This window comes from Syzygium oleosum, unplaced genomic scaffold (genome assembly GCF_021117445.2).
Source record: "Syzygium oleosum isolate NSW1041296 unplaced genomic scaffold, Sole_v2.1 Sole_v2.06, whole genome shotgun sequence".
NCBI classification, from domain to species: Eukaryota; Viridiplantae; Streptophyta; class Magnoliopsida; order Myrtales; family Myrtaceae; genus Syzygium; species Syzygium oleosum.
This window is the reverse complement of record NW_026607490.1, coordinates 1,590,487-1,603,191: the sequence shown is the minus strand read 5'-3', so window position 1 is coordinate 1,603,191 and position 12,705 is coordinate 1,590,487. Positions and strand designations below refer to the sequence as shown.

The following is a 12,705-nucleotide window of genomic DNA, read 5'->3' as shown; positions in this document are numbered from 1 at the left end:
TATACTTTTCGTATATCACTCATTTGAGTGCTATAATTTTTGTTCGGCGCTTATTTAATTGCCGTAACTTTTTTTTTTCGATCACTTGAATATCATATAACTTTTCTATCGATCGCTTGTACCATAACTTTTTAAAATCACCCACTCATTGCACGCGTGCATGCACACTCACTCACTTCGTTTCTTTCTTAGCATGCGAAGGCAGTAGCGAGGGTCATGCTAACTTTGCCCAAGTCTAATAAGGGACACTAGTCCCTCACCGGTGCGACAGTGGCGGCCACGTCGCACCACCTCAACCGAAGCTCTATCCTTGTTGTTCCCCATTGTTTGACTCTTCCTCTTTTTGCCAAATTTTTACTTTTTTTCAGATTTTTATTTTTAGAAATCTCGAAATCAATTTTTTCCTTTTAATTTTTTATAATTTTTCTTAAAATGTCTGACACGGAAACCATAGTAATGCCCCTATCTTCGGAAAAAAAGTAGTTAGGCCAGCCTTTTCCATTAGTGCAATCAGATAGAGTTAATGGTAGGACTCGACTGCACCAGTTTGATAAATTTTAAGATTTGAAATCTTAAGATTCGATTACACTTTTATAACAATTTTTAAGACTTATGGTGCATTTATCACAAATGGTCCGTGAACTTTGGTTCAATGTGTTATGTCATCCTTAAATTTTCAATTTGTGCAATGTAGTCTCTAAAATATTGATAAATGTTCAATTTAGTCCTTAGACTAAATTCGTCATTTCCATATAGTTTAAGGACTAAATTGACTATTTATTAATAGTTCATAGACCACATTAAACAAATTGAAAGTTTAAAAACGATATAACACATTTGGCGAAAGTTTAAAGATCACATTAAACAAATTAAAAATTCAGGGACAACGTTGCATATAGGATTAAAGTTTGAAGATTATTTATGTTATTCTCCCAATTTTTATATCTAAAACTCCTTAAGCGAAGACACATAGATTCGCAAATAATTTTTTGATAATTTTCCAAAATTTGAACAGTAATTTTAATATTAACAAAAAAAGTAAAAAAAAATTACTATTAACTTTTTTAAGTCCAAACATACATGCATTAAATCAATTTATTTTCGCCATTTCTTTACAATGTCACTTCGCGCGCTGGATGCTAAGTGATAAAATGCAGAGCGCCCCATTTTCATGGGAGGGACGACTGGTGCATTGCCATGTTCTTCAGCGATGTCGTCCCAACCATCGATCGCTACGTCTCTCTCATCACAAGATGCGTCGCCAAGAAACACTTGAAGCTCGGCATGACCCTCCACTCTCACCTCATCAAGACCGCACTCACCAGCGACCCTTTCATCGTCAACCATCTAATTGGTATGTACTCCAAATGCTCTTCCATCCGAAGCGCCCACAAGGCTTTTGATGATCTTGATACAAAGAATGATTGCTCTTGGAACACCATCGTATCTGCGTATGCCCGGATTGGCGATTTCAAGAAAGCGCTCGGCTTGTTCGATGAAATGCCGCAGAGGGCTCTTGTCTCTTATAATTCATTGATTTCTGGGTTGTCCCGTCATGGGTTTTATGTGGAGTCTCTGAGTATCTTCATGCAGATGCAAAAGGAATATGATTGTCTGTTCATGAATGAATTTACTTTTGTGGGTGTTGTGGTTGCCTGTGCTCACTTGGGTGCATTGAAGTTCTTGCGCCAGGTTCATGGAGTTGCCATCATAATGGGCTTGCAATTTACTAAGATAACTTACAATTCCCTCATTGATGCTTATGGTAATATTCAACAGTATGCTGGCGAAGAACACAGTATCTTGGACTGCACTGATCGCAGGCTTTGCGCAGAATGGCCGTGGTGATGAAGCTTTGAACCTTTTTGTTCAAATGCATGAGGAAGGAATACAGGCAAGTCCTCATACTTTTGTCAGTGTTCTATGTGCTTGTGCTGATCAAGCACTTGCTGAAAGAGGCAAACAGATTCATGGTTGCATCGTTAGGACCTGCTTTAATAGAGTTATGGATAACATATTTATATGGAATGCTCTAATTGACATGTTTTGCAAGTGTGGCGACATGAGATCAGCTGAGATCTTCTTCTTGAGGATGCCGGAAAGGGATGTTGTATCATGGAACTCGATGATAACTGGGTTTGCTCATAATGGTCTAGGGCATGAATCACTTGTTTTTCTCAAGAAGATGCTGGAAACAAATGTAGACCCAACCATGTCACGTTTCTTGGCACTCCATCTGCTTGCAGCCACACAGGTCTAGATGTTGAAGCGCTTCAGATTTTCAATGCAATGGAAAAGGATTACAGCCTTCAACCAAGATCCGATCACTACGCTATTTTGGTCGATCTGCTTGGGAGGAAAAACAGACTTGAGGAAGCCATGGAGTTAATAAAGAGTGTCTCAAACAAATCAATCCATGTTGGAATGTGGGGTGCACTTTTGGGTGCATGCAAAGTCCATGGTAATCTAGTTATTGCCCGAAAAGCTGTGGATGCTCTATTGAATTTGGAACCCCGAAATGCTGCAAGGTATGTGAAGTTATCAAGCATATATGCTGCAACTAACAGATGGGATGATTCCTGCGAAGTAAGGAAGCAAATGGAGGAGAGAGATTTGACAAAAGATGTGGCGAACAGTTGGATTGAGGTAAAGAATAAAATGCACAAATTTCCAGCAAAGGACCAATTCCACTATCAGATAGGAGACATATACAAAGTGCTCGGGAAACTAGCATATCATATGAAGGAAGCTGGGTATGTTCCTGAACCTGACTTAAGGCTCATCTTAGATGATGATAATGATGGTGGGTGATGAATAAGAAATGTTTAGACGGAAGATGCTGGAGAAAAATAAAAGGGCTACAGCTCCAAGGTGATAGTTCTTCTACTAATGAACAATTTATACCTTACTAGAGAACCTCATGTTAAAGATATTATAAAGTTTCAGGAAGGACTCTTGGTCCACCGAAAATCGGGCATCATGAAAGCCTCTCATTTTACCTGGAGGCTTTACGTGAGGTAGGTGGAGATTGCTTAGATGTTATCTAGTAATGGCATTCTGTGTACATATTTTCAGATTTTGACCTCATTGTTTCTGGAAAAATGGATACCGTCTACCTTTCCATTTTTGGTTCTTTTGGATGCTAAAGCATGACCAGATCATTTTTTTTTTTTTGAAAATGGTTATGTCCATGATTGCGGAAGTTTTCCCTCAAGTTAAATATGATGTCCCTGACCAGGGCGTGACCTGGAACTTCTCTCAGAACTATATACAGCTTGAAGCTCCATACTTGTCATTGTTCCCGTGATTTCTTGTCAGGCTTCTGCTTCAGCAAGGAAGCAGTTTAGAGCAAACGATTTTCCATGAAGTGGTGGCGAAAGGTCTAACTTATACAAATCTGGGATGTAGTTATATTCTCTGTTTTCTTCTCAATGAGCGTTTATTGTTCTTCAGGAATTCAGGAAAGTTTGTGCATGGTCAAATAGAGGTTGTGGCCTATGATTCTTTTAGTTGTGGCTGACGGTTTCATCATTGTCCTGTGGGATTGCTTAGGAGCGACCTGTATTTGTGGTGTTGGTCTGCTCCAAACAATAGAAATTACCTCAGGATTTGACCGTACACGGACAACTCATGGTATTTCTTCTACATCTTGAAATAACTACACCTAAAAACCAGAGTGGATTTTTGAATCATGCTAAGAAGAGATGTATTTGTTGACATAAGATGTAAAATAACTTTGCATGCAAAGCATTGTGCGGGCGTCATTGCATCAGTTGATTGAAGAAATTGGAAGTGCTATCTCTAATGCAGATGATCCAACATTCCTGATTTTCTTTTTGGCCCCTACTTATGCCATGCTTCAGTTGCTTCCTTTGCATCCGAACTACTTTTTCTGTTTGACAGTGAGTACTCTCTTTCCGATGTAAGAAACAAACAGCTTTAGAGGTGACGATTCTTTGAGGGTAATCTCCTAGCATGTGAAAAAATAGAATTTACTAACAAATTTGGGAAATGACCATCATCAACTGAAAACTACAAATTTAAGATAAAATATCATAGGCTTTAGCTCATGGATTTATGGAATTTTCGCTATGAGATATATACATGTATATAATGTTTTTGGTTGGAAAAATCCTAGGACAACACTTATTCTCTGCAAGGTCAATCCTTAATTTTCTTAGCAAGTGATGTGTTGAGCACTCGAGTATTGTGAATTTGATATACGGATCTAAGAAGATTATCAAGTTAGATCAGTCTTCGCAAGAATAGAGCTAGATTTTTATAGGTGATATGTCTCTTTCTTATGTTTGTGGTGAAGACAATTCCTTATTAAAAGATCCTGTGGATAGCATAATAATCTTGGGTTTCAGTTTCAAAATTCAAACAATTACGTCTTTCAGGGCCGTCCACAGCCATTTGATCTTGATATATATATATATAAAGATATTGTTTATAAATTCATTCGCAGCAAAGACGATTTCCTTCGTGGTAGTCTTTTCGCGTGATTTCTGGATGTGTTCCAGGCAGTAAAACCCAGTGGGGTAGTAAGTCCGTTGGTAAGCATCGTCGAAATCTATTGAAAAGAAGAAAGTAGTCTTTTGCAATGAACTTATTAAGGAGATCTGAATCTTCTTCTAATTCTTTATCACAAATGTCCTCTGATCAAGGACCAATAAATAGAGAAGAAATTAATATAGAAGATTTCAATAAATCTATTGAAAATTGGTTCATTCCAAAAGTTAAACTTCATAAAATTTATGAACATTCCAAATTTAGACTCTTTGGGAATAATGATTATATCATTGTTACTGAAGAAAGAGATGTGCCACTTTCTAATTCCTTTGCTTCAATTCAACTTTTGAATAAGGATTCTATAAAGAAACATTCCCAGAAATGAAACTATATGCATATAGGTTTGGTACAGGTTGGTGCAAAAACCCTTACCAAAGAAGGATTAGATACTTCCTTGCTTCTTGTTTTGAGAGATGCGAGACTTTTAAAATATGACGAATCCATTCTTGGAGCCGTAGAAATCAGTCTTTGCAGTGGACCCATTCATTTTGATAGCCATCCTGGTCTTACCGTTTCTCTCAAAGACAAAAATATTTTAAAATCTCTCACTCTTCAAATAAAAACCCATAATTATTCTATAGCAGAAGGATCTATTCCCATAGCTCTCATCTACAGAGTTTATTACAAAGTAATGAATTCTGCCTTCGGTAGCAAAGCTTTTAAATTGAATTCCAATAGGGAAACCCTTCTTTTACAAACAGACATTTCTAAAGCAAATGTTACTATTCCTAGAACCATTCCTTGGAATCAGATAACCCTTCCTGATCAATGGGAATTAGAAAACCGAATTCCTCAGCCAATAATTCAAAATTCTGATCCTACCAATATTATCCAATACCCTGAAGGAAAAGTAACTATTCAATTTGCCAGAAGATCAATAGATATTCCCAGAAGATCTTGCGATATCAGATCAATTCCTTCTTGGCATTCTACTTCTTCTCGAAGGTCAGTAGATATTACTCCTAATATCCCTTTGAATATCCCTTTGAATAATCCTGAAGAAGCATCCGCAAGTGCTCCTCCTTTTCCAAACATCAGTGGTATAGATAATAGGTCAGGAATTTCCAGACCAGTTTATCAACATACTCCTGATTTCCCTGATCCGACTCCTTCCGAAATGGAAGATCCTGAGATCAATGTTTTAGAATTAGCCTTTGAACCTGACATAATCATTTTGAATAAAGAATTCAATTCTTTTGAAAATAAACATATCAGAGAATGGTTCTTTACTAATTTTCGAAACCAAGCATTCGAAATCAAAAAGGAATACTATGATTACATGTACCAACATGAAATCGAGGTATTCTTCTTCGATTGGTTTGAAAACAATTTTCTAAAAGAAAAACAGATTTTTGTTTTGGACCAATTTTATAAATGGAAATTAGACGATGGCCATGTCATCGAGTCTAATCATCCTCCTCTTAGGAAAATCAAAATTGAACATCGAGAAATTGAAATAATAACTTCTCCTTTTAAAATAGCCTCTGAAATAGACGGCATAGGCATCAAGTAGATTGTTGAACAAAATAATTTTTCAAATCAACATCTTCATGCCATAGGAAAGCAACTTGATCGAATTGAAAATCTTACTCAAAATAGTTTTCCATCCTCTTCTATAACAATTACGAAAAAGGATTTAAAACCACCTCTCTTTAGGAATTTTGAAATTCCGAAAAATCCTAGTCTTGATTTTGCTAGAGCCTTGGAGGATAGGAGAAAACTCCTCTAAGGAAAGACAGTTTTGATTCCTAAAAATCCTATAATTCTAGAGACTCCTCTAATACAAAATCTAAGTGTCAAAGACACTCCGGAACGAATTGAGCCTTCCAATCAGATCAATCTTTTAGATAAATCCGATATTGAATCCATTCCAGAGATAAATCGTATCACTTGGAAGGATCCTCAGAAGTTATATTACTCTCGTGCCACTCCCCCTGATATTCTCACGGAAGAAAATTTTTCTAAAGTTCAAAACAAATATTCTTCTGATGCTATCTATGAATGGAATATAGATGGTGTTTCTTAGCAAAACCTTATAAACATTCTGACTCAGATGGTTATGCTTGCAAATACTTACAAAACCATTCCAGAAACTTCTGATCATTCTGTTGCATATCTTTTAATAGCTGGATTTACAGGCCAGCTCAAAGGATGGTGGGATAACTACCTGAATGAAGAGCAAAGGTCTCAAATTCTAAATACCTATAAACTCGACCCTTTTGGTCAAAGTATTCTTGATGAAGATGAACAACCCATTCAAGATGCTGTAAACACCCTTATATTTTCCATATCTCAGCATTTTCTGGGAGACTCTTCTCATATTCTTGATAAAAACCAAGATCTCTTATCCAATATGAAATGTAGATCTTTAGGAGAATTTCGAGAATATAAAGAAATATTTTTGCAAAGAGTTTTCCAAATGTCAGACTGCAACCAGTCTTTTTGGAAAGAAAAATTTCTTGCTGGTTTACCAAAACTCATAGGAGAACAAGTTCGTGGTAAGATAAGAGAAGAATATGGAAATCAAATTCCATATGATCATCTTTCTTATGGAGAACTAACTTCTTATGTTTATAAAATAGGAACACAATTGTGCACTAATATTCGTCTCCAAAAACAAATAAAGAAAGAACAAAAACTTTCTAAAAAAGGATTAGGAGATTTTTGTGCTCAATATGATCCATCTTTTGAATCCTTTGAAAAATCCAAATGTTCAGGAAAATGTCTTTCCAGACAAAAGGATCGAAAGAAATTTTATAAGAAACCTTATAAGAAGAAATTCGATAAAAAGTTTTCTAAAAGAAAAGAAAATGATAGTTTTGATAAAACCAAAAAACCCAAAAGAAATTTTAAGAGCATTACTTGCTATAATTGTGGCAAGAAAGGCCACAATTCTCGATTTTGCAAAATCAATAAAAAGGTCAATGAGTTAGATTTAGATGAAGAAACTATCAATCAGCTCAATCAATTAATGATTGAGACTGATAGCAGTTCTTCTGATGAATCTGATTTTGAAAAAGGATTACAAATTTGTGATTTAGAAACCTCTTCATCATCAAACTCAGAAAGTGAAGATGAAGAAGCCACTAGTTTTGAAATAAATGTTTTGACAAAAGAAGAAGAAATTCTTTTACAAATAATTGATCAAATTACTGATCCTAAAACAAAAATAAAATATTTAAGTAGTTTTCAAAATCCCAAACCGATTTCTAAACCTAATTACCAAGCCGACAATCCTTATAATATTTCTACGATTCTTGGCAAGACTAAGAAAGCAAGTTTCAAACCCATTTCTATAAGTGATCTCACCCACGAAATCAATAAACAGAAACAAGAAATACAGGAGCTCAAAGCAGCCCAGATTTCTATGCAAAGAGACATTTTGGATATTAAAATGAAAAATTTAAAAGAAAAACAAAAGGAAGAAGATTTAGAAGAAAATGATAATGTTCCTCAACTCCCATCTTCTTCTAATACAAATTTTCTTTTAATGCTTTCTGAAATTACCACCAGAAAATGGATTATCAATATTTCTATTAGAATCCAGAATGAAGTTGTCTTGAAAACAACAGCCCTTTTTGACACTGGTGCAGATCTTAATTATATAAAAGAAGGTCTTATACCTACTAAGTATTTTGAAAAAACTTCCCAATCTCTTAAATCAGCATCAGGAGATAAGTTGATTATAAATTATAAAATTCCTGAAGCCGAGATTGTGAAAGACCAAATCTCTTTTAAAACTCCTTTTCTTCTTGTTAAAAACATTAAACAAAATGTTATTTTGGGATCACATTTTATTAATTTACTCCAACCTTTTAAAGTTTCTGAAAAAGGAATTGAAACAGAAACCTTAGGCAAAAGAATATGTTTTGATTTCATTTCAAAGCCCCAAACCAGAAATTTGAATACTCTTCAAGAACACTCTATTTCTAAGATCAATTGCATGATTCAAGATAAAGAAACTCATCTCCAGTTTCTTAAAGAAGATCTTGAATACAAAAAGATTGACAAAAATCTTTCTGAAACAAGCCTTCAGAAAAGGATTTATAATCTTGAAAACCAAATAAAAAATTTCATATGTTATAATATTCCTAATGCTTTCTGGTCTCGTAAAAGTTACATAGTTGATCTACCTTATGAGCCAGGATTTTCTGAAAAGGATATTCCTACTAAAGCCAGACCTTCTCAAATGAATCATGAAGTTCTAAATTTCTGCCAAAAAGAGATACAGGAACTTCTTGAGAAAAGGCTTATTAGGAAAAGCCAATCACCTTGGAGTTGCTCTGCTTTCTATGTCAACAAAAATGCTGAACTAGAAAGAGGAGTCCCGAGATTGGTAATAAATTACAAACCTTTAAATACAGCCCTGAAATGGATAAGATATCCGATTCCTAATAAGAAAGATTTGTTGAATAGGCTGTATGATGCAAAGATCTTCTCAAAATTTGATATGAAATCAGGTTTCTGGCAAATCCAGATTAGCGAAAAGGATCGGTATAAAACAGCTTTTACTGTTCCTTTTGGCCAATATGAATGGAATGTCATGCCTTTTGGTTTAAAAAATGCTCCCTCTGAATTTCAAAGGATAATGAATGATATTTTTAACCATTGTTTTGATTATATTATTGTTTATATTGATGATGTTTTAATATTTTCTGCATCCATAGAAAAACATTTTAAGCACATCAATCATTTTATAAAATGTTGTGAAGAAAAATGGTTTAGTAATATAACCTACTAAAATATCCCTTTTCAAAACAAAAATTCGCTTTCTAGGACATTACATCCATCAAGGTACTATCATACCTATTGAAAGATCAATAGTATTTTCTGAAAAATTTCCTGATGAAATCAGAGACAAAAATCAATTGCAAAGATTTCTAGGAAGTTTGAATTATATTATTGAATTCTTTCCTCGCATCAATATAATTTGCAAACCACTTCATCAGAGACTCAAAAAGGATCCTCCTCCATGGACCCAAGTCCATACTGATATTGTAAAACAAGTCAAGTGAACTGTCAAGGAAATTCCTTGTTTACATCTTGCTGATCCTTTTGCCTTCAAAATTGTTGAAACTGATGCTTCTGATATTGACTACAGAGGAATTCTTAAGCAGTCCAAGGACAACAAAGAACAAATTGTTCAGTTTGTCTCCAAGCACTAGAATGATTGCCAAAAGAATTACTCTACAATTAAAAAAGAGATTCTTGCTATTGTACTATCTATTTCTAAATTTCAAGGAGATCTTTTGAATCAAAAATTCTTATTTCGAATTGATTGTAAGTCTGCAAAAGATGTTCAAAATATTGCTTCAAAACCAATTTTCGCTAGATGGCAAGCCATCTTATCTGTTTTTGATTTTGATATAGAATTCATAAATGGTTCTTCAAATTCTCTCCCAGATTTTTTTAACAAGAGAATTTTTACAAGGAAAATGCCTCCCAAGCCACCTGACAAGCCTACCAGAAAAAACAAAGGCAAAGAAATTGCCGAAACCTCCTCAGAGTAAAGACCCGGCTTGACCAACATAAGAACCTGGTTGCAAGCAACTACCCAGCCATCTTTGAATACCACTACCATTTCTACTCAGGCCAAACCAGACCTTGAGTTGTCTCTAAGACCTCCTTTTGATATTACTAAAATTTCTCATGAAGAAGCTTTACAGCTCTTCCAAAAAGCCTTCAATAGTCGGGCACAACCATCAACAGCACTGGTAAGTCCTGACCCTTCTTCCATTGCTACCCAAAAGCAAACGGGAAAAAGAATTTCTAGTGAGGTGGTTATTCAGTCAACCCAGACAACCCCTCCTGAGCTTAAATCAAAATTCTTTCCTAAAACAAATTTTGAAACCATTTGTAATATTGAAAACGGATTTTATGATGAAAACCCTTATGTTTTTGCCAATAACATGTTTTTAGAAAAATTCCTATACACTCCTTATGACATATATAAAACTGTTGAATTCTATGAAAGAATTTTGACAGAAACAGGATCTGTCACTTTTAAACATTTCTCAGACAAAGGACATATAAATTACTCTAAGGCCATTCTACACAAAGTCATTCACCCTCGGGACTGGAAACCAAGTCCACTGGCCATGAGGAAATTTAATATCAAAATGACTGACTCTCTTCCATACAGAACATCCTTCTCTTATTTTGATTATCGACAAGCATGGTGGAATACATTCTGGAGACAAAATCCTAACAGCTCCCATACTTGGCTTTTCTATTTTGAGAATTTTGAAATCAGAGAAACCCCGTATTGGTTTCTCCAATGGTGGGATATTTTTGGACCCATTAAAGAAATTCTCCATCCCAAAGTTCAACCCAGCTATGAACTCTTCCTCAAAAATTTCAATCCATTCTCCTATGAGCAAATCTTTACTAAACTCATGCTCTTTTTCTATTTCTTCGGAGTATCTTGGGTTCTTGGATGGACTCTTGATTTTAGAAAAACAGGCAGAACAAACATCCATATTTTAATAAGACGATTCAAAGTCAAATGGTGGGATGGTTTCAAATTCTTTGATAGAGCATATGTAGATGGTGTCAACAGATGGCTCATTGCTAGACAATCTACTTCTAATTGTCCTCCCCCTCCTGGGGAAATTACCCCTTTTCTACATGACAAAGGTTTTGTCCTTTCTAAATTAGCTTCAGCCCAATCACCCCAACAATTGGTAGGAATGTTGAAGCAAGCTCTTTCTGAAATCGAAAACTCTGGATCTTCTCACTCTCACCACAGTAGGAACTCCAATGAAGATGATTGCTACGGAATCCTTCCAAGAATCCCGTGGGGAGATGTAGCAGATCAGGAAGAAGAAGACGAAGCAGTGGAAGATTTGTCCAAGCCATGATATTAGGCGCCGAAAGACTCCAGCCATTTCCATCATTTCTAGGCCGAAAGGAGTCTGTCAGTCCTTTCCTTTATCAAAACTTTCATAATTATGTCAGGATACTGTTCACTGTAAACACTGTACACTTACTACAGTAATACCCGTGAACTATTTCTATGGGAACTCAGCTTGCTTATAAAATCAGACCTCACTCCCTTAGAGAGGCAGAACTTCCAGAACTCTTTCGAACCCTTTCTCTCCGAGTTCAAAACCTCTCTAGTTTCTCTCCAAACCTTCTTCGAAGAAAGAAGAGTTCTCACATCTCAAACCTTTCTATAACCTTTCCATATCCAGTAAGTTTCCAATCCCTGTAAAGATCTTGTCCTATACTTTCAAGATCTTCAAATACCATTTCTAGTTCTTATAGCGTGGAAAATTTTATCGTTTTAGACTACCAAATAGTCTGAGTAACGGAAGAATTTCTACCAAAAAATTTTTCTTACTTCTACACTTGTATTTCAATATCTACATTCTGTAACCTTTCAATATTGTTACTGTAATCTTTCAGTATCATTTATATAACAGTCATTTCTAATTTCTTTCTTGCATTTACATTTACATACCCCACAAACGGCAGGTCGAATCGCCCGTGGAAGGTTTGTACTTTAATTTAAAGCAGTTCTCTGCTATTGTTATATATCCTTACTTCTTTTTACCATTTTGCCCTTTTATCTTTGCTTAGCAATACCACCTACATGGTTTGTTTAGAATTCCTAGCAATTCTCCTTTTAGTTCTATATATTGCTTACGGACTCTTTATTATTTTTAATGCTCGCGCTTTTATTTAATTTTATTTATTTAATAGTGTTTTGTGTAGAAATCTGCACTTTTATATTAACATATATTTTCGTTGTTGCTAGATCTAGAGATATATCTCATATCCTTTATTTATTTTCTCAATATATTGAATATTTTGATCGTTTAGAACGACGTCTAAATATTACATACATCTTTGTTGCTCTTATCTTATTATTACAATTCCCATTTTTCCTTTTTAATAAACGGAAACGCACAGATTAATCTTCTATAAAAAGTATCTTTCCTATTTATAATCCCCAGATCCTAGGCCAGTAGATGGTATATATATATATGTTATTTTTAATTTGTACAATCTATAACCCTTATGGTACCTTTGGTTACATATTTGAAATGAGCCTGCAATATGATAACCATTTGCTGTTAGTATGCTATAAGTTACTATTTTACTTGGTTTGATACTAGAATGATAAAGGAT

The 12,705-nt window shown here is 35.0% G+C and overlaps 1 pseudogene; it reads left to right on the top strand.

The window, feature by feature from the left end:
* The first annotated feature begins 1,103 nt into the window (after window positions 1–1,103).
* On the top strand, window positions 1,104–3,882 carry LOC115661824 (pentatricopeptide repeat-containing protein At4g37170-like; annotated as a pseudogene).
* Window positions 3,883–12,705: the final 8,823 nt, after the last annotated feature.